The sequence below is a fragment of the Triturus cristatus genome, chromosome 2_2 (assembly GCF_964204655.1).
Source record: "Triturus cristatus chromosome 2_2, aTriCri1.1, whole genome shotgun sequence".
Classification (NCBI taxonomy): Eukaryota; Metazoa; Chordata; class Amphibia; order Caudata; family Salamandridae; genus Triturus; species Triturus cristatus.
Genome location: NC_140582.1, coordinates 777,488,075 through 777,515,661, shown reverse-complemented (window position 1 = coordinate 777,515,661; position 27,587 = coordinate 777,488,075).

The window sequence follows — 27,587 nt, the reverse complement described above, 5'->3', positions numbered from 1 at the left end:
ACTTGTTTGTAGTGCTGCATTGTTATTTTTTTTTTGTTACTATTTTCTTCTTATGTGTTTGTTCTTTCTATATTTGATTTCTGAGCGTTAGTTTCTTGATATGAGTGTATTAAATGTGTTTTTGATGCAATTTAGATTTTATAAGTGTCTACAATTATGACGTGTTTATTATGATCTCCAGAGGATGATAAAATACCCACCACAGCAGCACTGACAGACCAAGGTCTAGAAAGTATAAAAAGACAAGTCATCAAGCCTTCTTGTCCTATGCACCATAAGTCTGGAAAATCTAACTCAGTTAATATCCAGATGACCTCTTGCCCCCTTCCCTTCGAGAAATGGAAGCATCATCTCTGTGACCGACCTGTCAGAACACCTGTAAAGAGAGCCTTTCGTCTGCAAGCTACTGTGGGATGAACCATCTTCCTGCATCCTTTTCCTACTCAACTCATAACATAAACTTACTCCCCATATCCTCTCATGCCCCCTAGTTAGTTCCTACTCCACTTCTTCCACTTGTTCCAGCTACTACATTAAAAGTCTTCTCACTTGACTAGTTACTTTAAAGCTAGATTTGCGACATTCAAACCAAAGACATGCGTGGTTAGGCAATTCAGATGTTTTGGGATTTTCTGAGTTTTGTTTTATCTTCAGTTTTGCTTCATTTAGCCTCATTGCATGAACTCTTGCTGGGGGGGGGGGGCTGAGCCATGTACATGCTATGGCATACGTTTTTGTGGAATCGTATGCTCGAGGAATAACTAAATTTCCTTAGCATGTACAGAGTTTTTGTATGACTTTCTCCAACATGGCTGCACAGTGTTTACAATTTTTGAGAGTTTTCCTTTCCTCGAATGTACACATGGGCTTTTGGAGTTCAACTGAATGGCAAGCACATAAAATGGAGTTTAAATAGTGTTGTGCATCACCTTATCTGCCTTGGATAAAGCTGAGAGATCAGCTTTCAAATTCATCAATTTTCTAAGACAACACAGGACGTAGGGGCAGATTTACAATAACTGGTGCATCCCTGCATATCAGCAGGGATGCGCCAGTTATTGTGCGTCACGGCTCCGCCACCATGGATGCGCCGCATTTACAATGTGGCGCACCATGGGGCAAAAATGGACAGATGCGTGACACATCTGCTACCGTAAAGGAGGCGCATTGCTGGAGTTGCGTCTCAAGCACGACGCAGCTCCAGCAAGGCTCGGGGGTGCCCTATCTTTAAAATGCTGTGTCAATCCTTACGTCTGCTTCAAGCAGGCGCAGGGTTTTGACGCAGCATGGCCTTAAAAGTGGCTGAGTGAAATCTTGTAGATTTTAGGAGACGTTCCTGCAGTGGAACGCCCCCCCTGCGCCGGAACGCCTACAAGTGGCGCAGGGCTTTACAACGTGACGCATCTCCCAGATGTATCACGTTGTAAATACCCCGCACCATGGTGCTGGCTTTGCGCCGCCGCTGCGTCACAAAAGTGATGCAACGGCGGCGTAAAAGAGGTGCAAGGGGCTTGTAAATCTGCCCCTTAAAGTTCAAGTCAGAACTTTTTGTTTAGGCTTGTGTGATCAAGATATTCCCTTTGAGTCTTACCTTGGGTAAAGCCAATAAGATTCATCATTTTTGTCAATTTGTTTAGTCTGAGTTTTTCCAATACACTAATTCTCGGACATAAACATAAATACAATAAATACCATACATCATATTGCTTTATGCAGAAAATGATTAACTCTTTAGGCCGCCAATGAGGCGTTTTGGTATAGTATTGGATGTGTACAGAGTTCAAGAGTTCAGTTAATATCAGCACATTGATTCATTGCCAGAAGTTTACAGAATAAACAGTATGGGCTAATGCTATAATTACTAAAACTTGCCACTATGCACATGAGCGATAATCCTTCTGTTCTAATTAGAGTTTCATCTACAAAACTCACACAGCTTTGCAAATGGATTTGTTTATGTACCTTTGAAATGCATAACACATTTGTACGGATTCTCTAATCTCCCCCTTTCCAATTGTGCATATTGACATGTTTGGAGCTGTTTGCGAAACACACATATTCCAGATAGATCTTCACACGTTGGATGAGTCTGTTCCACTGACATTTCTATTACCGACAGAAAAAGAGTATTTATATTTTTGACGCTGCCTACATTTCCTGTCAGCTCTTATCAGTTTTCCGGATTGTTTTTTACTTACCTAACCTCGGAGACACTCAATAGGTAAATATAAAGCCGAAGGAAGCGAAATAGGAAACACATCTTTCAAATTATAGCCAGTCGACAAATATGTACTTTAAGCCGTACTCGCTTGCAATTTCCATTTATCTATGTTGCTGCTGTCTTGAAAATGATTGCAAATTTTCGTTCAGAAAACGTAACTGTTTAATGCTGTGTAGTGCTGGTGTTCGGTGGGATTCCTTCTATATAGACCGACTATTAGTGACCGGAGAAAACTGACTGCTCTATTGGAAGTTCAAAAAATGAATGTAAATGAGCTCTGGCTTAATTCCCCTTTTTTTGCTGCTGGCAATGTTGATTACAAGTAATGTTACAATTATTGACCCACCGTCAATTCCAAATGAACACTAATGGATTTGATGGCATTGTGGTTCGCTGTTTTACAATACAAAATAGCAAGTGTTATAAACAAAAAACACATACATCTTCCTTTAAAATATTAGTTGAAGGTGCACAATTAATATGGGAGCCTAAAAAGAACAGATAGACGATACAACCTTTTACCACTCCACATCCCAACCCCACTGAATGCACTGCTCACAAAGTCACTGATGATTCCACATTTGCAATCACTAAAGACAGCAACGATAACATCAATAAGCTGTAAATCAGTTTTTTTTTACTACGTTCAGTGGCGTAGCAAGGGTGGGGTCCGCCTCAGGCGGCACGAGTTTTGCAGGATTCGCTAGGCAGCAACGCCTCTGCCCTTACAGCCGCCGCGGGGCAAAGGCTGGGACTGCCACTAGCGACAAAAGGCCTAACTACGCCACTGCAGGCCAGGGGCCTAGATTGAACTGAGCATAGCAAAAACAGGAGTATAGGGAGCTGTGTCAGAAGCTGTGTTAAGCACTAGAATAAAGATTGTACCAAGTAGAGTCTTACAGGGCGTGGCCTGCTCCCAGGTCCACTTGGTATTGGGAATTAGGGTGCTAGCTGTTCCTGTAGCACACATGGCAAGCAGCGGCGTCACTAGGGTTGGTGTCACCCAGTGTGGTAACTCATGGTGACGTGCGGTCCGCACCCCCTAGTGACGCCACTGCCTACGCACTCCTCCGTGCCCCATACCTCCACATTTTCCCTGTGCCAAATACCTCCGCACTCACCCGTACCTATGCACCCTCTGCGTCTCATACCTCCGCACCCCTCTGTGCTCGTACCTCAACACTCCCCCTACCTCCACACTCCTCCATGCCCCGTACCTTCGTACTCCTCTTGCTCCGTACCTCTGCACTTCGCTCTGCCCCTACCGCCGCAGTCCCCTGTACCCCTACCTTCATCTCCCCTGTACCCTGCATCCGCACTCCCTACCTCCACATTTTCCTTGTGTCCCATACCCCCGCACTTCCCCAATGTCCCTACCTTTGCACTCCTCGGTGGCACATACCTACAAATTTCTCCTGTGTCCCCTACCTCTGCACTCTCCAGTCGTAGTACCTGTTCTGGGGTACATTTTGACCCCGCGGGACCCCCTACAGTGAGCCCCCACGAGACCTTCTACAGTGAGCCCCCTCTCCTCTGCTCTGAGCACGTCCACTCCTGCTACCTGTGGAGTGGGAAGGGGGGCTCAAGAGTTTGCACCCTCCTGCTCTTGGCTTCTGGGAGAGAGTGATGGGGGTGCATGCGTGTGAGGGGTCTGCTGCACGGGGGAGTCAGGGGGTGCATGTGAAGTTTAGCTGCACGGGGTCCTACCTGCATGGCATGGTGATCTCGATCTTGGTAGCCGGCACGCTGGTGGTCACCGGGTCGAAGTCCCCTATGGATGCCATGCTGTCCCTGCCTGGGCTCCGGGCGCGGGGATGCCCCGTGCATGCTGGTGTGCTAGCAGGGCGGGGGTCCCATTATTTTGCATTTTGGTGTCACGGTCCGCACCCGCTGCACCCCCCTAGTGAAGCCACTGACGGCAAGTTAAAGATAATTCTCACAGACACATTGGGCCAGATTACGGACAAGTGCCCAAACAAAATTGTGGCGGGAAAGGGACTGGCTGACAGGTATTCGGCAGTCCCGACGGCCAAATTAGAATCCAACCACCTTGGAGGCGGTCAGGGACATGCCTCTTTGCATTGGTCTGACTGCAGAAATAGATGTCTGTGGGACTGACACTGATGGCTCGTCGGTGTTGGTGTCCTTAACGAGGAGAAATATGTTTATTTATCATAACTTCTACCTCTTTCTATGTGTGCTGCATTCTGCAGCACAAATAGAAAGAGGAATATGCTTGAGGGGATTGCTTTTGTGCAGGAAGGTGCCCCTTCCCGCCAAAAACAATCCTGCTAACGATGTAGACATCCTTGCACCGTAGTGCAAGACTGCCTGTGTTGGTACTAGCCAGCACATTGTGCACCAGTGCGAATAAAAAGGCAGGAATGCACCATACAATGTTAAGTATGGTGCATTCTTGCCCGTTCCCTATCACACAGCGCAAGGCCGAAAGGTAACCTGCTGCAATGTGTGAAAAAAATAAAAAATATGCACCTTGCTGTTGATCTTGTAGTTTGTGAAATTGCTTTTCCACTGCAGCGCTTATACTACCTTCATTACTACCGTCAAGTTGCAAAAATCTATTTAAAGCACCAACTCCCTGCTGGTACGGAGACCAGGGAGAGCTATGGCCACTGCCTGCCCTGCCCTCATTACAGCACGTAGCCGCCAACGTTACTACTCTGCGCCAGTCCCGCTGGTTCACTGCACCAAATCTATTTAAAGCACCAACTCTCTGCTGCGGGTCCCGCTGGTTCACTGCACCAAATCTATTTAAAGCACCAACTCTCTGCTGGTCTGGAGACCGGAGAGAGCTACAGCCACTGCCTGCCCTCATTGCGGCACGTAGCCACCAACATCACTACTCTGCGCCAGGAGGCGCTACTTAACTGGCCGCAGGCTCCCGCAGCACGGGTCCCGCTTTGTGACTGCACCAACTCCCTCTGGGTCCGGAGACCGGGGAGAGCTACGGCCACTGCCTGCCCTCATCGTGGTGCGTAGCCGACAACGTCACTACTCTGTGCCAGGAGGCGCTACTTAACTGGCGGGGGGCTCCCGCTGCATAGGACGTGTGCGGGGTCGTGCCTGAGCAAAGCCAGGGCTAAGGGCGGGCCCGTCTGCACCCATAAGAGCCCATATGAGGCTGGGCTGGGCCCACCCTCTTGGCTTTTAACTTTCTTTCTGTTTAATTTTTCCTTGGAATCAGACTGCCTGGAACAGTGCCTCTCCTCAAAGAAGAACTTTGCAAAGTAAGTCCGCTGGACATCCTGTACTGATTTTAGCCTTATTTAGTGTGACTCTTTTCAGCCCGGCCTAGGGCGAAAGAGAAGTGAACTGGAAGAGGGGGGAGTACCCCTAAACCCTTCCACAATTCCACCCTCAACTGTTTTTTAACACGGGCTGTGAAAGCCATAGACAAAGAAATATTAGTAGTATGACGTCAGCTATCTATGGAGGTGGGCTCAACCATAGGTATGAACCTGGATATTTCCCCAAATGCCCAAACAAAGAATATGAAACTAGAGAGCCCTACTGTTGATCAATCTGTATTGGAACTTACCCCTCCTGTGAAGTCCCTGCCCCGACCTCAAGCATCTCCAATGCCTTGCCCCTCAGCTAAAAGGAAGAGGAAACAAAAACAACTGGAGCCCCTACTAGCTGCCAATACTAGAACCAAGAGAAAGGCCAAGGAGGCCCCAATTGTGGATCGTAATAGCTCTAATTTAGTATCACCTTCACCAGCAGTATCACACTCCTACCCTGTGCCACCTGTTCCTGCAGTTCTATCTCCGAACAATATTAAGCTTTTAATGAACGAATTTGAAAAAATAATGCTAAATAGTTTGTCACCTATTATGAATAGGCTTGACAACTTAGAAGCTAATGTGGAAAACATAAAAAAGTCACTATCCATTTTAGCAGTAGAGACAGGGAATTATGATCCCTCATGTCCAGAATCTGCAGAATAACTTGGGGGGTAAAAGTCACAAGAAGCCCAACACCATGGCGGAATATCATCACTGTAATTCAATACAACCCTTAGTTGTGAGTACTGCTCAAGAAAATGGTCACAACACACGGGAAGCTCCTTTTAAGCACAAAGGTATGGTGCACAACTACCACCTAATTAAGGAGGGGTACTCTGGTAACTACTCTGGACCCAACAACACCAGCTCCACACTAAATGGAAAAGGAATTGAACCCTCCAGACAGTCCAACCCACAACTAGGCAATCCTCCCACAGGGGCAGATACCTGCAATGATGTGATTCTACACCTCCCACCAGAATGCTGCCCCTATGTGGTGTTCTTAACTAATGCCCCTCCACTTATGGGTAATCAAACAGAATCTACCAAACAATTGAAGAACAAAGTATGTCACTGGCTATCACAGAACACTGATTTTTCCAATTCTCGTTTCCATGATATCTTGTTTGTCAGAAGAGTGAGCTGGGTTGGTCCCTTACGAAAGGTTGCCAAAGGAGACTGCATAATGATCAATTGCAGATCTCCAGATGTTGCAGGGCAGCTGCTCCAAAGTAGGAAAAAGCCCTCTGGGTGGGCCCCAGGACATGGGATTGAGCAAGTGCCCCTCATTTATTTTATAAGCATCTCAAGCCAGCCGGGTTATCTCCCCCACTGAATGCCCGCCCTGCTCAGAATCCATCAAACTGAAAGGTCCATTTCCCCCATGGAAATCAGTAATAGATATGAAGCTCTTACTGATTTGGATAGCCCAGACTGACTAAATCAAGGGAATGTAAAAATAATGCCGGTCTACACAGTAGTTACAACAACCCTAGCAGAGGTAACAATAAATACTAGTAATACTATCTATAATGAGATAGTGAATAATACCCTACCCACCCAACCAATTACCTGTGCACCTGCCCAAGATCTAACGCTTGTAAATTCTATAACTAGCTGCCTGCAACAGGGGAGCATGGGTCCTGAACAGTCACTTCAGATTGTTTCTTGAAATATTGCGGGAATAAAATCTAAGCTAATTGACCCTGAGTGGGGCAGAATGGTGGACAGTAGTCATGTATGCCTGTTCCAGGAAACCTGGGCGACACAGCGGGTGTACAGGGTGGGGTTCACTACATTTAGTATTGGGGCTAGGCCATCAACAGCTTACTGCCAAGCTGGAGGGCTGTTAATATGGGTTAGGACCACATTGGATTGAAAAATCAAATTTCTACAGGTAGAATCCCAGGAGATTCTTGTCATTGTAATGATATGGCCCAAAGGGAATATCCATCTTAGACTATTCAACATATATAATTGGTTCAGTAGCCATCATAAGCACTCCGAAACCATAACAACGCTTGCCAATTTTCTCGAAACCCGTAGTGGAGAGTTTTATCTTATCTTAGCTGGCGACTTTAATACGACTTACGAGCCAGTAGATTTTGTACAAGAACTAGTGCAAGAAGAAGAGGAAGCTAGGGTGTAAATAAGATACAGATTCCCCATATTAAAAAATGCTCCAAGGTTGGGCAGCAGGTACTGTCTTTCACTCTAGCCCATGGGGTGCGTGCCCGTAATGGGCGGACACCCTCAGACGAGGAAGCCAAGTTCACGTTTAAGAGGGGGAATATTAAAAGTAGGGTAGATTATATCATGGTGAACTTTGATTTGTGGCCATATGTCAAGGATGCGATCGTCCAAAACCGTGAGGACAGCGATAACAATACCCTCTTTCTGGAGTTAATTTGCCTCCCTATTTTATATAATCAAACTCCTCAAACAACAGCCCCAATTGTAACCACGAACAATAACAGGAGAATTAAATGGCCCCAGGTCACGACAGATGGGAGAATACTCCCTAAAAGTTATAAAGAAGTGGCACACGCCCTTATGGCACTTAGTGACCTAGACCAAAAAGATGACGATCTTGTTGCAGCCAGTTTCCAAAAAACTAACTAAACCTCATTCTAGTAAACTGTCTAATTTTAACACGTCCATATGAAACATCGCCCCATGGTATAATGAGGATTGCAGTTTAGCTAAGGACAATCTAACAGTGGCAGTAAAGCAGGGGACACGAGACAACATTAAAAACAGAAGGAAGGCATACAAGAGGGCCCAAAACAGTGCTAAAATAAGTTGGGAGGCTGACAATCGGCGTACACTAGCTGAGGCTTCCAAACAGGAGAGCCAGCTCTTCTTGCACCTTCTTTCTAAGGGTTCAACTAAGCAGGTTAGTGAAGATGATTATTACATACAACCACGTGTCTGGGAAGAATATTTTAAAAATCTTGATATTGGCGTGGCCCCAGATCCAGAGAAGGGAAAAGTAGCAGTAGTAGGGGAAGGTACCTTAATGTCAACACAGGAATATGCTGAAGGGTTTTCCCTAAAGGAAATTATAACAGCAATCAACCTACTCCAGACTGGGAAAGAACCTGGCCTAGATAGACTCCCAAGACACCTGTACAAAGCAGAGCCTAATATCTGGGGCCTATTGCTCCAAAAGGTCTTTAATGCCATCCAGAGTGGTGGGGACATCCGCCCAACTTGGAAAGAAGACGAAATATTTCCCAATTTCCAAAAAGGAGATAAAGGGAACCCTTCAACATTTAGACCAATAAGACTTATAGATGTTTCCCCAAATCTTTTTGTAAAGTAATTCTGCTACATCTCCAAAATTGGATAGAGGAGAACAGCACTATTTTACATCTGCAGGCAGGCTTTAGGTCATCCACGAGTACCTTAAATCAAGTGTTTAGATTCTTGTTGCTTATTTGGAAGGACGTGAAGATCCGGAAGGGTCACTTATACGTCGTATTTGTTGACCTCAAAATGGCATTTAATTCTATTGACCGCAGCAAGCTTTGGGCCACACTTAGAAAACTAGGACTCCCAGGCGACTTACACCACCTATTGGTCCGTTTACTTCATGACAACGACGCAAAAGTTAGGTGGAAGTCTGATGGTAGCTGCTCTAACAGCATAGTAAGCTCCAAAGGGGTGTGCCAGGGTTGTGTGCTTGCCCCAACTCTTTTTACTTTGTACAAAAATGGGCTAATAGAAGAGCTATATGATTGTGGAGGGGACCCACCAAGACTAGCAGGTAGCCTTATACCCTCCTTGCTATTCTCAAATGACACATTGCTTATTTCTAAGACCCCATTAGGCATTCAGAACATCCTAAATAAGTTTGCTGAAGCATGCAAAGATCGGGGCCTTGAGATTAACTGCTCTAAAACAAAATACATGGTTTTTAACTCTTATAAATCCACCAAGGGGAACCTGATGTTGGGTACCCAACTCTTAGAACAGGTCAAGGTTTTCGACTACCTGGGAGTCAGAATCATTGATAATCTAGCATGGTCACCTCAAATCCAGAAGAGTGAGCTGGCACTTCAACATGCGAACTGCCAATAGCAAAGAGGGAAAAACACTCAATCCTTCGCCCAATCTCTCCCATACTTGAAATACATAGGGCCAAAGGCCTAGGTGCGGCCCTCGATGGGGCTGAATTGTGGGGGCTGGAGAACGTGAAACAGCTAGACGTAGGGGAAAACAAATTCTTAAGGGTAATCCTCAATCTCCCGATCAATACACCTATACTGCCACTACGCCTTGACCTAGGGCTCAAATCCATTACACATTTTGCTGTTCTAAAAGCTTTAACGTTTTGGGTCATACTTTGGACTAATAATACCCAGATTCCTGTAAAGGAAGCAGTGGTGGAATTATTAACTCTTCAAAGACTGACAGGCCAACTGGACTGGTTTAATAGGGTTAGGGAGTGGCTCTTTAGACTGGGCCTGGATGTGATGTGGGAGGCCCCACAGTCTATTACAAAAAAATGCCCCCCCCTGTAAAAAAAGAGTTATTGGGACTTTGTTGATTCTTCTGGTATCGACACTGTAGTACGAGGCACTTTAACTCTTCAATTTTTAAATGTTAAAAGTTGCTTTAAGTTTGATATGTATATGGATTATATTGAAACCCCCAGGCACAAGCACTTTACATACAGTTTAGGACAGGGACTCTTCCACTAAATGCATGGAAAAACAGTTGGGCAAATGTTACTATATCTCCCTTGTGCCCGTCCTGTCATTCTACCGCAGAGACCATTGAACATTTTATTTTCTTCTCTCCTGCGTATGCAAGCTCAAGGAAATCATGGATTATTTCATCTTGCCGACTGCTTTCCTTCTCACGCCCCTCTTAAGCTTCACGCACATTTAGGTCAGATACAACAAAGTGGCTTGTTTTTACAATAACCAGATACCTGTTATGTGCTTGATGGCAGAGATCGAAAGTTGTACTATAACAAGTGTTGGGGTTAGACTGGCTTTAATATACGTGTCCTTAAACTGATATCCCTGTTTTTTAGATTTGTAAAATTGTAATCTGTCTTAAGTGCACTTGGCAGTTGAGCAACACTATGTTTAAGAAATGGTTTTTATGCAATACTATGAATTTTAGATTTTCATGCTGTGTATGATCATACTATTGGTCGATCAATAAATATATACTATTATTTAAAGCAGTGGTGGCTGGTTAAGTTTGGATTAGGCGGGCATATATAGGCACCTGGAATCAGAGCAACCGAGCAAGGCTGACACTTTAAAGGAGGGTTTAGGAATGGTTCTGTCTTGCAATAACCTTTTCTATCTTACTGCACAATTTTCATGTAAATTGGCTAAAAATCCAAAGATGTGAATGAGCTATTTCAGTTCTTTTTGTGGTGTGCCATGAAGTGCTACTCTCTGCCAGGGCATTGGAACTCAACTTCCCCAAGAAAACAAACTGTGATAAAATGATGACAAAGAGTAGGTTTTTGATAATAATTTACAAGAAAACTTGGTAAAGAGCCGTATGTAATATAGGGAGTACGGCTTTTGCAGCATTAATCGCTGCTCCGTACATGTTGGAGCAATTCTGGATCCAGTTGGATGTGGGGAGCCAGCTGTGTCCATGGGGGCCTTGGGGCCTCCCTGCGCATCGCCTACTGATAATGTGATGGGTGCCCTGGGTGGCACCCACCATTGATTGAGCTGGGCCACAGAGAATGGGGTCCTCAGAGCCCAAATCGGCCCTGGGATGGGGACCACATGCCCTCCTTTTTCTTGAATATACTGTTGGGCCCCAGGAGATGGGATCCCTGGGACCATATCTACCCAGGGAGGGGGGCCAGGGCCACACTCCTCCTTTCAAATTGCACCAGGCTCGGAGGATGGGGTCCCAGAGGCGTACATCAGCCCAGGGTGGGGGACCAGGTGCTCCTCCACATAAAAATAGTGCCAGGCCATGGGGGATGGGCTCCGTGGTCCAACATTGGCCCAGGGAGGGGACAGGATACCCTCCTCCCCCTTCAAATCTTCACTGGGACTCAGGGCTGAAATCGGGCAGGGAAGGGGGGCTGTGTGCCCCTCCCCCTTAAAAATTATTCCATGCCCATGGGATATGGTCTGCAGGAAATAAGTGGCCCAAAGAGATAGGTTCCCCAGAACCTGTAATGGATCCTCTTTAATTTAAAACCAAAAAACTGCCCTTTTGGGATAGGGTAATTGGGCCCCATGGCCAACCCCCTCATGCACAAGGCCGAAGGCTGAGCATAGCGTGGGGCTGGCTGGCCTGCGGCGGTTGGCTGAAGGACCTGGCCATGGGTCAAGCGTGGCAGGGGGTTCCATTTACGTATGGTAATGTAGTATTTCTTTATATTAAAAAAAACTAGAAATTCACTGAAAAACAAAACAAAAGTTAAAGTAATGTTGTAGTTAGGTGTGAGGTGTGATAAATGGTCTTTTTTTTGTTTGTTGTTTAAAAACTTAGAAATTCCTTGAAAAAAACATAGGTTAAAGTAATTTCATAGTTAGGTGAATTTGTCAGTTACAAAATTAACGTTTTGAACTAAAAAAAACACAGAAATTCACCAGTTATATTTAGCAACGCTAACTATAACTTGCATCCCCACCATGCACTGCTTATGACCTCACTCATGACATGTTCTACCACATCATATACAACATCACTTGATATCTCAAATTATATCATTGATCACATCACAGATGATATCACTGATGACATCATCCAAGCTTCGTTTTCCCGCACAATTCTGTTTGAATTATATGAAATTAAACGTAACATAGTTCACATTAACAATCAACAACAGATATATGGGCAATCGTCATTGAGTACGGAGTTTAATCTGTATACAACTGTTCAAAGAAAGCCAAAATAGTGAATGCCAATTCCAAAAAAATCGCTATACTAGGAAAAGCTTTTATCTATATTAATCCCCTGACACACTGAACCTACATTAAGAAATGAAGTTGATGTCAACACAGAACTAAGTACTGTAAACAGTATTTATTCTATATAGAGAGTGCATTCTATACCACACTGTTTGCAAACCGTGAAATTCTCAAGTGGAATACACCACAGAGTATTTGAAATATTCTACTAAGAACAGTGTATGTTCTATTCGACCATTGTCAAAAAACACCATTCGCTAAACGTTACCAAGAACTGAAGATGCTAAAGATCAAACTACCTGCACCCATCATACTGTGGTGAAAACTTTACAGAGAGCCCATCTTCTGGACTAAAACAAGCATGCATACAATTCTCTCAAATAACTCAAGGCTGCTTAGAAAAATATTATCTACTATCTTTTTCTGTTAGAAACATTTTCTGAAAAACCAAAAAGTTGGCTGGAGAATAATGAAAAATAAGTCAACTGTCAGTTGCACATAGAGTTACTCTTGAATGCAAATATTGATAGCATGTTCAATACCTCTACACTTAGGTGCACCTGCGTGTTTGTACATACTCACACCCATTAGCTGCACCCAAGCTTTACACAATTCTGTAGAAAAATAATATGGTAGTTATCTGCCACTCTGTAAATTGTAAAACAAACTTGCACACTCCTTGTATTAAATCATCATTGATGTCATCAATTATGTCTTTTGAAATGTCATAAGTAATGTCATAAATGATGTCACAGAACATGTCATGAGTAATATCAAAAGTGAGTTCATAAGCAGTGCATGGTATAGGCACAAATTATAGTTTGCCCTACTAACTATAACTGGTCAATTTCTGCTTTTTCTGTAGTTAAAAATTTGGGGCCCGATTCACAGAATTAACTTAAGACAAAATCCTAAACTTACAACTTTTGGTATTCACAGAATGCACTTACTACTTTTGGTATTCACAGAATGCACTTACTACTTCTGGTATTCACAGAATGGATTTACGACTACTAACTTTACGTCCGCACTCGGGCCGGAAATTCTGGCCCGAAGGCGGAGCTTCCGGCCTGGAGGCGGAGTTTCTGGCCCGGAGGCGGGGCTTCCGGCCCGGTGGTGGGGATTCCGGCCAGTGGCGGAGATGTAGCCATGGCCAAAATCTCCACCTCCGGGCCGGAAGCCCCGCCTCCGGGCCGGATGCTCCGCCTCTGGGCCGGAATTTCCGGCCCGAGTGCGGACGTAAAGTTAGTAGTCGTAAATCCATTCTGTGAATACCAAAAGTAGTAAGTGCATTCTGTGAATACCAAAAGTAGTAAGTGCATTCTGTGAATACCAAAAGTAGTAAGTGCATCGGGCCCGACATCATTATCATTTTGAACCCAAAAAAATCCTGAAATTCACCAGTTATAGTTAGCAGTGCTCTATATATAAAACTTTGCTAAAACAAAACAGACATTTGAGGTGAGCAGATTTGAGTGTAGCTGGTGTTGCAGGATGCTCTATTTGGGGCTGCTCTCCACCTAAATTTGGGAACTACCCAGAGTTCTCTGCATCCTAATTTCCATTATGTATTCATCACTCTAAGCCTGAAAGGGTATTGTTTTGACTTATATTTGGTGCTTCCTTGTGTCTGGACAAAACGATCCCTCTCTAAAGCACTCTAATGAGAGCATATCACATGTCAGGGGTTGTTTTTATGCATTCCAGGTTGGCTTGGATGGTATTTTACCAATCGAAAGCTGTAATACTGTGCCTGGAATGGTAAAAGGCTCTTGTCATTTCACAGCTCAGCACTGATAGCTCTTTGCTAATCCTATACTTTAAGATTCTGCTGTATAAATGACAAAAGGCTTTGCCCTTTTCTAACTCAGCATGGATGGTACTATGCTAATCCTATGCTCAAAAACTTTGCTAGAAAAACAAACATTTGAAGTTAGCAGATTCAGATTGTCACTGGTGTTGCAGGGTGCTCTATATAGAAGCTGTACTCCACTTAAATTTTGGAACTGCCCAGAGTTCTCTGCTTCCTAATTTGCATAATTTATTTGCCACTCTAAGCCTGAAAGGGTATTATTTTTACTTATATTTGGTGCTCCCTTGTGTCTTGACACGGCAATACCTCTCTGAAGAGTTCTAATTAGAGAGAAACACATCAGGGGTTGCCATTTCAGGTTGGCTTGGATGGTATTTTACCAATCCAAAGCTGTAATATTGAGCCTGGAGTGGAGAAATGCCTTTGTCATTTTACAGCTCGGCATGGATAGCACTTTTTGTTTTCAGAGTTTTATATAGCGTGAACTTGACCCGAATCAATCAGAGCATTTACATAAGCACCAGTGGCTTACAGGCAGACACATTCATTTTTTTAGGCACATACAGATTAAGTGATTTGCCCAGGATATTGAGCGTCCCTGCTGAGACTCGAACCTGATTCCCCAGGGTTGCGGTCGATGGCTCTAGCCATAAGGCCACATCCTCTCCACTGTTTGTTAATCCTATGCAGAAAGATTTTGCTGTATAAATGGCAAAATGCTTTGTCCCTTTCCAGCTCAGCATGGATGGCACTGTGCTTATCCTCTGCTCAAAAACTTGGCTAGAAAAACAGACATTTGAGGACACCATATTTGGAAAGTCGCTGGTGTTGCAGGATGCTCTATATAGGGGTTGTTCTCCGCCTATTATTTGGGAACTAACCAGAGCTCACTGCTTCCTATTTTGCATATAAATAATGAAACCACTCATTCACCCATACACCCACTCACACAGCCACTCACTCACCTATACAGCTACTAACAAAGCTACTCACTCACCCATGCACTCATCCACAAAACCACTTACATACTTTTAGAAATGGGGGTCTCTAGTTGGCAATGGTTTGCACCTTTGTCCATATAGGGACACTTCTTCCTAGTGAGGGTACGGGGGATACACATCTAAAATAACCCCTGCTCACCTCCTTGGTAGCTTGGCATGAGCAGACAGGCTTATCTCAGAGGCAGTGTGTAAAGCATTTGTGAACACATACAGTAATACAGTGAAAACACAAAAAATGGACACCACACCAATTTAGAAAAATAAGTAATCTTTCTCTAAACCAAACAAGACCAAAACAACAAAAATCCACAATACAGTAATAAAACTATGAATTTCAAATGGTAGAAATAGTTCTGGTTAAAGCAAATTGCTGATGCAACACTTGGATGCGTTGCGCACAAAAATAAAAAGGGTCGCAGGGAAGGTGATGTGTTGGTAACTTACATTCAGGGAAGGTGATGTGTCGGTTCCTTGCTGCAGGGGAGGCTCTGCGTCAGTCCCTTACTGCTGTGCAGGGGAGGTGATGCGTCGGTTCCTTACCAGAGAGGAGGTGATGGTTCGGTTTCTTAAGGCGTGGCGAGGTGATGCATTGGTTTCTTACTATGTCCCCCAACGATGTGACAAACTTGGCACCTCGATGTGATGGGTGACAATCCGGGATGATACTTGGGTTCTTGCAGCCACACAGCAGGGTTTGTGTCAAAATCAGTGCAGGGATCTCAGACTTCGGAGATTGGTGCACCCGATGCAGCGTGCAACAATTTTCGAGCTGAAGACTGGCGCTTCGTCGGTTTCTTCGGTGATGCGTCGGAAACAGGTACGCATGCATTGTGCTTCTCATTGTTGTGTTACCTTTCTACCTACCATAGCCAGAACAACCTCCAGATGCCCATAACAGTTACAGGCACCACTTGGCAGGTTAGAAGTCCCAGCAAGGATGTTCTGGGGAGCTGGGGGTAATGTCTTTATGTCCCTGAGACTTCAGAACAGGAGGAAAGCTCTTCTTCAAGCCCTTGGAGGTCTTCCTCAAGCAGGGGACACAGTACACAGCAAAGACCTTTTCCCTTTTCTTGGCAGAAATTAGCCACTGCAAGCCAACCCCAGACAGCAAACAGCAGTGGGGCAGTATTCCTACTCAGTTTCTCCAGTTCTTCTCCTTGGCAAAGGTTCCTCTTGATTCCCAGAAGTAATCTAAAAGTCTGGGCCCCTCTTTTTATAATACAAAATCCTTTGCTCTATGTGGCAGAGAAGCTCTTTGCTCAGCCAAAACGAGTTCTGTCAGCATTGTCCTTGGCAGACCAGGCCCAATCAGGTGTTAAAGAAATCTCCTCCCCTACTCTGAATGCAGCCCAGGTCTATTCAGCTAAGCCCTGACTCACCCTGGAAAGGCAGGATACACCTCAACCCCCCAAGTGGCTATCTGATCAGAATGCACATCCCCAGCGCCTGTCACTTCAAAGCCAGACAGTCAATACACAACCTAGCAGAGGCAAACTAGATGGTTATGCTAAAATACCTGCTTTCTTAAAGTGGGATTTTCAAACCCAGAATGTAAACCCCCCTCACTAAAAGATGAATCTTAACATGCTGAGTTCATGCATATCAAACTTTATTTTCCCATCTTGTTCCTATGGGCAGTTATGCTCATAAAATGTTATGAGCAAACTCCCCATTCTATCCTATAGGACAGATAGCCTTATAATAGTGAAAAACAAATTTGGTGGTATTTCACTACCAGGACATGCCACACACATTGGGACATGTCCTACCTTTCACATACACTGCTCCCTGCCCACAGGGATACCTTGGGCCTACCTTAGGGGTGACTTACATGTAAGAAAAGGGAAGGTTAGATCCTGGCAAGTGGGTGCACTTGCCAAGTGGACATGGCAGTCCCAAACCGCGCACAGATACCGCAGTGACAGGTGTGAGTTACATTTACAGGCTGCTTATGTTGGTGGCACAATCAGTGCTGCGGGCCCACTAGTATCATTTGATTTACAGGCCTGACACACAGTGTACTGTAATAGGTACTGATTAGTGAATCAAATAAACCAATCATGGAATCACCAATCCATAACACCAATTTACAGCAAGCACTTGCTCTTTGGCACTGAACAGCAGTGGCAAAGTGCCCAAAGCATATAGATCAGCAAAACTAAATCCACACACAGCAAAAACACAGGAGGTAAAGTCAAAAATACAGGGGAAACTCACGCCAATGATGCCAGGTCTAACACATACCCATTCACACATCCATACAAGGACTCACACACCCACTCACTCAGCTATACAGCCACCCACACAGACACTTCCTGTGCAAAACAGCTACTCACACACCTACTCACTGTTAGACTTGGCATCTTTTGGCGTATTTCCCCTTTGTTTTTGCTTTCTGACCTCCCAATTCTGACTCTGTTTCTGCTGGTTTATTGTCTCTGTGCAATTTCTCACTGTTGTTCAGTGTTAAAGTGCAAGTGCTCCTGTTGTAAATTGTATTATGGATTTGTGTTTCCATGATTGGCATATATGATTTTCTGGTAAGTCCCTAGTAAAGTGCACTGAGAGTGCCAGGGCCTGTAAATCAAATATTAATAGTGGGTCTGCAGCACTGAATATGCCACCCACAGAAGTACCCCTGTAAAGGTAATTCAGACCTGCCACTGGAGAGCCTTTTCGCTGTTTGTAACTGCCATGTCGACCTGGCTAGTGCACCCACTTGCCAGTCTCCAACATTCCCTATTCTTACATGTTAGTCACCCCGAAGGTAGGCCCAAGGTACTCCTGTGAGCAGGGTGCAGTGTATGTGAAAAGTAGGACATGCCCTGATGTGTGTGGCATATCCTGATAGTGAAATACTGCAAATTTTGTTATTCACCATTTATAGCCTATCTGTCCCATCAGATAGAATGGGGGGTTTGCTCATCACATCTTATGAGCATTACTGCCCAGATAGGAAAATAACATTTGATATGCCTGAACTCAGAATGTTACAATGCATCTTTTAGTGAGGGTGATTTTTACATTTTGTGTTTGTAAATACCACTTTTCGAAAATAGGTATTTTGCTTAGCCATCCAGTGTGCCTCTGCTAGGATGTGTATTGCCTGTCTGGCTTTGGAGTGACAGGGGCTGGGATAGTGCAATGACTCCAGAGAGTCTGGATGAGTCAGGGCTGGGCTGAATAGACCTGGGCTGCATTTAGAGAAGGGGATGAGATTTCCTTTCACCTGAATGGGCCTGGTCTGCCTTCCATAATGCTGTCTCCACCTCCTGCCAGGAAGATAGGCCAGAGAGGACAGAACTGGTTCGGACTCAACACATACCCTCTCTTCCTGAGAGAACAAAGGGATATCAAGTATAAATATTGGGGCCCAGACCCCAGAATTTTACAACTCGCTGGAATCAAGGAATCTGCCAAGAAGAAGAGCTGTGAGAGCTGCCAGGAGGAGTACTTCCCCCTTTGCTGAGTTGTTGCTTAGTTAGGCTGGCCTGCGGTTGCTGCTTCTGCCGTGGGCAGTAAAAGAACTGGACTGAACTTTCTTTACTTGTGCTGAGTATCTCTAATGGCTTGAAGTAGCGCTTGCCTCCAGTTCTGAAGTCTCAGGGATTGCAAAGACTTCACCGACCTCTGAACACCTCTTCTGGAACCACTGTTTTATTTGCCACAGAGAAGAGAAACGCAAGCGACTCTATAACTGACTCCATCGCTGGGATGTGTCCTGATGGCACCGCAGAAGGCACCGTCAGCATCTTGCACTGCAACCCTGGTCTCACAATGACAGCGACCGATGCCACTGCCACCGAGCCTCTGCTTGCACCGTGACCTGTGGACACCGCACTCTGCACCGCCTCTGACTTCAACACCAGTGACCGCATCGTGGTGAGGGGCACTGTTCGTAAGTTTCACAACGCACCACCTCGTCCCTCAAAGTAGTATGGGCCCTCTGACGCCAGCTCCTGCTAACCAGCCCTGTCGCCTGCAATGCTTCCTGCCAGCACCGCATTGAGCACTGCCTCACCCTGCACCAAAAGTGTTGGTCTCACTGACGCCGTCTAGATGATCATCACCGAGCCACTGACTGCACCGCATCGAGAGGGCCCCACACCCTCGACCGCTTCCATTTTGCAACGCAACCACTATGGTTGCCATGACCGGCTCGCACCAACTTGCCAGCTGCAACGAGAAAGGTACTTTTACCGAGTCTGTCCACGCTTTCGCTGGCCCGTACCGACGCGGTTGACTGGGACTCTTAGACTCTGTTGTTTTCAGCATCAAGGTAGGCCCGAGATGGAGCTACCGACTTGTACAAACTGTGCTTTTGGGGTATTTCTGCAATTGTAAGGATATCTTGCAAAGTATATATTTTTAACCCACTGTATGTTGGATTTTTATAGTTTTTAGTCTTGTTTTGGATATATAAAAATATTGGATATTTTTCTAAACTGGTGTGGTGTCCTTTTGTAGTACTTTCACCATATTATTGTTGGTTAAGTGCCAATGCTTCACGCACTGCTTCTGAGATAAGCCTGACTGCTTGTGCAAAGCTACCAGGGGTGAGCAGGGGTTATCTAAGAGTGCAACTCCCTTACCCTGACTAGGAAGAATGGTCCCTACTTTGACAAAGGTACAAACCCTTGCCAACTGGAGACCCCCATTTCTAACACTCACTTACCCATACACCAACTGAAACAGCCACTCATTTACCCATACACCCACTTACATACCCAGTCACTCACCCATTTAGCCATCCAGACACACACACACCCACTCAGTCAACTATACAGCCACTTCCACTCACATTCACCCATTCATAGAGCCACTCACACACCCACTGCCTCACTGATACAGCTACTCATTCACCCATACAGGTACTCACACACCCACTTATTCACTCATACAACCACTCATGCACCCATTCACACATCAACCCAGCCCCTCACCCAAAGATTCATATAATCTCACAGCCACTGAGACAACATATGTTAGAAATAGTATCACTCAGTAGTACAGAAAGAACAGTTATTTAAAATATGGAGTAACTTAGTATATATCTTTAAGTCCCAAAAACATTTTAAAAAAACTTGCACTCACTGGATGGTGCCATCAGTGATGTCGCTGACCATGTCATGAGGATGTAATATGTGAGGTCATAAGCAGGGCATTGCGGGGGTATAAGTCGTAGTTAACTGTGAATGTGAGCCTAACTATATTGTCCCTGTACACTTTCCTTTTTCAGGGATTTCTAAGTTTAAAAAAAAGTTCTATTTCCTAACTATAACGTCACTGTAACCTTTGTTTTTTCTGAGATTCTCTACACTTTTTATGCTATTTCCTAACTATAATGTCCCTGTAACCTTTGAATTTCAAATAATTTTTACGTTCTATTTCCTAACTATATTGATCCTGTAATTGTAACCTGTCTAAGGCTTTTCAAATTCTATTTTCTAACTATAACGTCCCTGTAACCGTTGTTTTTTTCAGTGACTTTCTAAGGTTTTTTAGTATTATTAATACCTAACTGTAACATCCCTTTATCCTTTTGATTTTTTATTGAATTCCCATCACCTTTTAAACATTATTTTCTAACTATAATTTTCCAGGTACTTGTGAGTGAGTGCATGAGTGTCTGACTCAGTCTGTGAGTGGGTGCATAAGTGTCTGACTGAGTGCATGAGTATCTGTGTGGTTTTGTGAGTAGATGTGGGTGTGTTTGAGAGGGTGTCTGACTAGGTATGTGACTGTCTGAATGGGTGTGAGAGTGGCTATATGTGGGTTCTGTGAGTGGGTATATAAGTGGGTGTCTGACTGGGTCTGTGAAAGTGTGTGAAATATTTGCTTCTTTGTTTATTGGAAATGTCCCTGTGTTACTGTGCATCATGAAAAAGCAGTGGAAAATTCACTCTGGGCCTTTTGGTAAGCTGTCAATCAATGTGTGAAAATGTGAGAAGACCTTTTCATAGTAGTATGGCAAATATGACATATCAAACTTGTGGCATTAGCATACTCAAGATAGATAAAAAGTGAGAACCATCCACTGTGGTCTCACCAGGACACTTGAAGAAACAAATCACTTGTCACAGTTAGTACAGATCAGATTGTACTTCAATGGTGAATGATACATTCAAATTCAAGAAGGTTTTCAGTTTGTTTTTCAATGTGGGTTACAGGAGGAAATAGAGCTGCTTTGCCTTTACTAAGCACAATAAGTTGCATTCATTTGTGCTTTACAAAATTGGACCTTCAAAGGGGCATCTATTGTGCTTATTTTTGTATGTGGTTTACTTAAAGGTTAAATTTGTGTGAAATGAGCATCAGGACCATAATGGAATGTGCTTTTTCCTATAAGAATAGTGCACATTTTCCTTATAAACATGTACCCAAATGGAGGACTTGCTACTACATAATTAGTAAGTGCAACCCGTTGATTAAATATCTACTATATATTGTACACTACAAGTGCACGAAGGACTGCAAAGGAATGTCTCCAGTTTCTATGTGTATATGTAATTTTTACAATGCCATTCTTCGTGCAGTATAATTTTTAAGTGTATTGTTTATTGTAGGAGTACATTTGCACAGATGGATTTTTTTTAATTATTTTGAATATTCATAACTCTAGCACAAAAAGTCGCAATGTGTTCTTTCTGGTATCATGAACATTTGTTAAAATTGGTGTCAGTTTTAAGAACATTCAAAAACATATATAGATGATATGAAATTATTGTTTGAGGTCAGTGCTTTACTAATATTGGATAAATACTTACACTGTACTAACTAAATTTATGTTAGAAATCTGTTTTATTACATTTCCTGAAATCACAATTATGTTGCTGTTTGTGAATCCCACGTGACTATGGAATTAAGGGATTTCATTGGATATAACATTTTTCATCATTCTAAGAAGGAAGTCCGCACCCAGTTTCTCTTTTTTATCTCCTATTACTGAAATAAGAGGTTTGCTTCATTAGAACTCCGGATTTAGTTGAGTTTTTACTTTATTGGATTTTTGGCTTTTTCTTTATTCAAAATGGCATCAGCTGGCAGTGAAGAGCGGTGTCTGGACCATATAGATGACAGTGATTTGTAAGAAGAATGACCACCCAAATTGCAATCGATAGGCTGTGATTGTTTTCAACACTGCAGGGAGAAAAAAAGGTTGCTGTGAAGTGCATCAAGTGGAACATGTGCGAAAAGATACTCTCCAGAGAAAAATATTCTTGTAGGACCACAAGTATGTTGAAATTTCTGAAAACATATCATTCAACATGCTTGACAAGGGCAGAGAGAGAGCAACAAGAATCTGACTTATCGACATCTGCAGCAACATCAACGTCTCCCTGAATGTGTACCTGAATTACAGAAAATTGGAAATGTAAAAAGTTGTTAAGAGTTGGTAAACAATCTGCTGCTGCAGTTTTAGAGGGAGCAAGAAACCATCAGTGATTTTACAATGGTACTTGTTTCTTCAGTTTTAATTTTTTGGGGTGAAAAGTTTATTTTTGCCAGTTGCCATTTCAAATAAAAAAAAAAGTTGCAAAATGTTATAAAACTCCCCCCAAAAAGTTCACAAAAGTAAAAACAAGTTTCTGGTTAGAACCACCTGAAAACTTGTATGCGTCTCAATGTATAACTGAGAGTAAGAGTGAGTGTATTCCTGTGTGAGTGAGTGAGAGGGTGAGTGAGTGGTTATGTGGTTGGGAGAGTTTTGTATGGGTAAGTAAGTTGATGTGTGAGTGGCTGTGGGGGTGATTGAATAGGTGTATGAGTGTCTGAATGGGTGAGTGAGCATGTGTGAGAGGGATCACTGATACAACATTGACACCTATAACAGCGAACTACAAAAATATCGAGTCAACAATATTGTATACAAAAATATTGATGCCTAATACGCAAAACAGAAATAACACAAACATCGATAAAAAAATATTGTAACTTTTTTTATGACAAAAATATTGACAACAAAAATAAAGAACACACAAACATCAATAACATTAAAATAAAATGTAACCATACAAAAACATAGAAATAAATAATATCAACAGCTCAAATATCGATAAAATAAATATAAATTTTACTGAAAAACTAACATTTGAACATACAAATATACTATTTTTAATAATATAATAAAATAACATATTCTAAACATTATGAACAAACACTAAAAAAATTACAAAATTAATAAAAGTAAATAAAACAAATACACTAAAAATCCCCCCAAAAATAAACTACCAAAAATTAACAAACATAACTATACATATTTTATAAAAATATATAACAGTTATCTATATACACATTTTAATACCAATAAAAAGGAAAATAAAAATAAACATGAAATAAACATAATAAGTATTAAACAAATTAAATGGTAACTGCCCAAAAATTCAAAAAAGCTATCTCGACAAATAAATTTAAACTACACCAACACAAACCAATAGAAAACTATGACTAATTAAATAAACGCTATAAAAGCAATCAATTAATTAACACAACAATTACCATATAACATACAAACATTGAGGAAGCACGAACCTTTGCAAAACAGAAAACAGAATAAAAAAAATCAACTGTTCAGAAAAACTCTCATAAAAGGTAGGAACAAACTTTATAACTAAATAAATAAAATCAGTTAACAAAAATTAGGTAAAACTATAGCACATTTTCCTTTATTTGTTACAGATTAAACTTCACTAAAACACCACCTACAAAATTCAAAACAAAGATTTCCATTCAAAACAACAATAAAATCAACAGTAAAAAACAGAAATAACAAAGTAAGTATATGCCTCAACCAATAAATAAAGTAAACAAATTAAAACTAATACATTTAATAAAAAAAATAAACATAGCTAACAAATACTTTTCTATTAAGATCAATGAAAGAAACTTCATCAACAAAAAATATTAAGTTTTTTACAACTAAATATTGAATTAGAGACTAAATAATCAAAATAATCAAATTATCTAAAACTATAATGTTTTCCTTTATGTTTCACAAATTACGCTTCAATAAAACTCCACCTAAAACACTAAAAACAACAATAAACTTCCAAAACAAAGACTAAATCAACATTAAAGAAAAATATAAAACAAAGTAAGTATATAAATTAACCAACAAATACAGCAAACTAATAAAAAACAATAAACTAAATAAAAAAGCAAACTATAACTAAATAATCCTTTTTTCATCACAGCTTCTATAAACTTCAACAAAACAACATCAACAAAATAAGTATTTTTTCTCAACTGAATAAAAATAGAAACTAAATAAACAAAATAATCAAATTAAATTTAACATCTTAATGAAAATAACATTTTCCTTTTAAAACATCAAAAAAAAGTGAATCAACCACCACCATCGGTCAAATATCCAACAAAAAAATTAAAGCCAGACAAATATAACTTTATTATCAAATATAATAATTATACAAACATGTTTACTGTTCAAGACTTGACAATTAATAAATATATATATGTATATATATATATATATATTCACAGTTACACACAAAAAAAATGGCAAAATTCATCACAGCACAAAAGTGAAAACGACTTCTGTGCTATGTGGGCTATACTTACACGCAAAAAAAAATAAAAGGAAACAAAACCCATTGGAAATGTAGCAAATGCTACTCCAATTCTTGCTATGGGAGAGCGACAACAGTCTAACAAATGTGGTTAATGTCAGATAACACAACCATCCCCCCAAGGTGACAGAAATCGAGGTCAGATATGCTCTAGAATCCATCAGAAAGACAAGCACCAGCTCCCAACAGACCAGTACACAAATATTAAAAACATATTAACTAGGGCTCCTGAACATGTCACAGGACAAATACCATCCATCCCCACTCTAAAAAGATTAATATCCAGAGCTAAAAGAGCTACTGCTCAAACACCACCCACCCCCCAAACTTTTGCAGAAATAGAAATCTTACCGGAATACATTGTCACCCACAAGGTTGAGAAATCCATTCTTCATGACAATAATAGTCATGAAAAATTAATTATTATCTTTCCCACCACCAACAACATACAAAAACATAAAAACTGTGAAACGTGGATGATGGATGGTACATTTAAAGTTTGCCCCAACTCCTTTTACCAACTATATACCATCCACTGCGAATATGAAGACACTAACATCCCATTCATATATGCACTACTCCCCAACAAGCAAAATACCACCTACATAGAGCTCCTTACAATAATAAAATAACACACCAACAACTACTTCCCACAAAACATAATCATTGACTTTGAACAAGCAATGATTCAGTCAATTTAAAAAATATACCCACACATTGTAGTAGCAGGTTGCTATTATCACTTCATCTAAAGTATATGGAGACACCTAAAAAAATGTATTCTAGGTATAGATTACGCCAGCAATGGCAACTTTGCCTATCAAATCAAAAAATTTGTAGCCCTGGACTATGTACCAAAAACTTAAGTAGCTAACCACTATATTATACTTCTTGAAAGCCCTTTCTACCAAGCAAACAAAACTAACTCCTTCCTAGACTACTTTATAGACACCTGGGTGTGAAGGCTACATAGGTCATGGCACCATAGCGAACAAAAGTTCCAAAACCCCTGGTGGAACATCTATGATAGCACCCTATCTCAAAAATCTAAAACTAATAACGCAGAGGAAGATGGCATAATGCCTTCCAAGCCACAGTAGGAAGAGCTCAACCAACCTTACACAAACTAATAGAAGCCATCAAAAATGAACAGAGCTATCAAGAGCTAAGGCTAGAGCAATCCCTAACTAAAGTCAACCATAAACTTGTTATGGAAACAAATACAATGTATGAATACCTACAACACAAAACTCGACTATTTCCAAACACCAAAGGGCTAGATACCTAGACATGATTGCTAAATCTATACTTTAAACAAGCATTTGTCACCCGAGTGGAACGGGTATGCCCAGATGTGGGTCCCGTGCTCTCCATGCCATTGGAGTCAAGCTATCCTGGCTGATGAGGGCTAAAAGCCTAAAACCGGTCCTAGGATGGTTGTTTCCAGTCCAGGGAGGACCTGGCCTGGCAGTTCGGACTGGACTGTTTCCGTTGGGCGCAGGGTCAAGACTGATTTGCATATGGCTCGGTACAAACTGGAATGGCATGGTGAGCAAAAAAACAATGGATTTAGGCCCAGATCTCTGTACTGGGGTGAATGTATGACATGGTTCTGCATTCTGTCCATCATTGTTCTTTTTGCATGGGTTCTTGCAGCCACACAGCAGGGCTTGTGTCAAAATCAGTGCGATGATCTCAGACTTCGGAGATCGGTGTACCCGATGAAGCGTGCAGCGATTTCTCGAGCCGAGGGAGGCGATTCGTCGGTTTCTTCAGTGATGCATCGGAAACAGGTAAGGATGCATCATGCTTTCCATCGTTGTGTTGTTTTTCTAGCTGCGATAGCCAGAACAACCTCCAGAGGCGCAGAACAGTTACAGGCATCTCTTGGCAGGTTAGAACTCCCAGCAAGGATGTTCTGGGGAGCTGCGGGTAATATATTTGTGTCCCTGAGACTTCAGAACAGGAGGCAAGCTCTTCTTCAAGCCCTTGGAGGACTTCCTCAAGCAGAAGACTCAGCAAACACAGCAAAGTCCTTTCCCTTTACTTGGCAGAAATTAGCCACTGCAAGCCAACCCTAGACAGCAAACAGCACAGGGGCAGTATTTCTACTCAGTTTCTCCAGTTCTTCTCCTTGGAAAAGGTTCCTTTTGATTCCCAGAAGTAATCTAAAAGTCTGGGCCCCTCTTTTTATAATACAAAACCATTTGTTCTCTGTGGCAGAGAAGCTCTCTGCCCAGCCAAAGCTAGTTCTGTCAGCATTGTTCTTGGCAGACCAGGCCCAATCAGGTGTTAAATAAATCTCCTCCCCCTACTCTGAATGCAGCCCAGGTCTATTCAGCCCTGCCCTGACTAACCATGTAAAGGCAGGATACAGCTCAACCCCCCAAGTGGCTGTGTTAACAAAATGTACATCCCCAGCACCTATCACTCCAAAGACAGACAGTCAATACACAACTAGGCCTGGGCGGTAAATTCCGTTCCGCTCGCGGAATTTGCGGAATTTCGGTAATTTCGCGTTCCGCGGAGAACGCGAAATTACCCAAAATTCTGCTTTCCGCGACTTCGCGAAATTTTTTCTTGTTCGCGTTCTCAAAATGCATGTTCGCGAGATATTTCTCTCCGAGCACGCAAACAGCAACTGTGAACAGGAAAAAAGCATCGCGAACAAGCAATTCCGCGTGTTCGCGGAATTTCTGCATGTTCGCGGAGATTTTTTACCGTTTCGCGGAGATTTGCGTAACGCGATTAC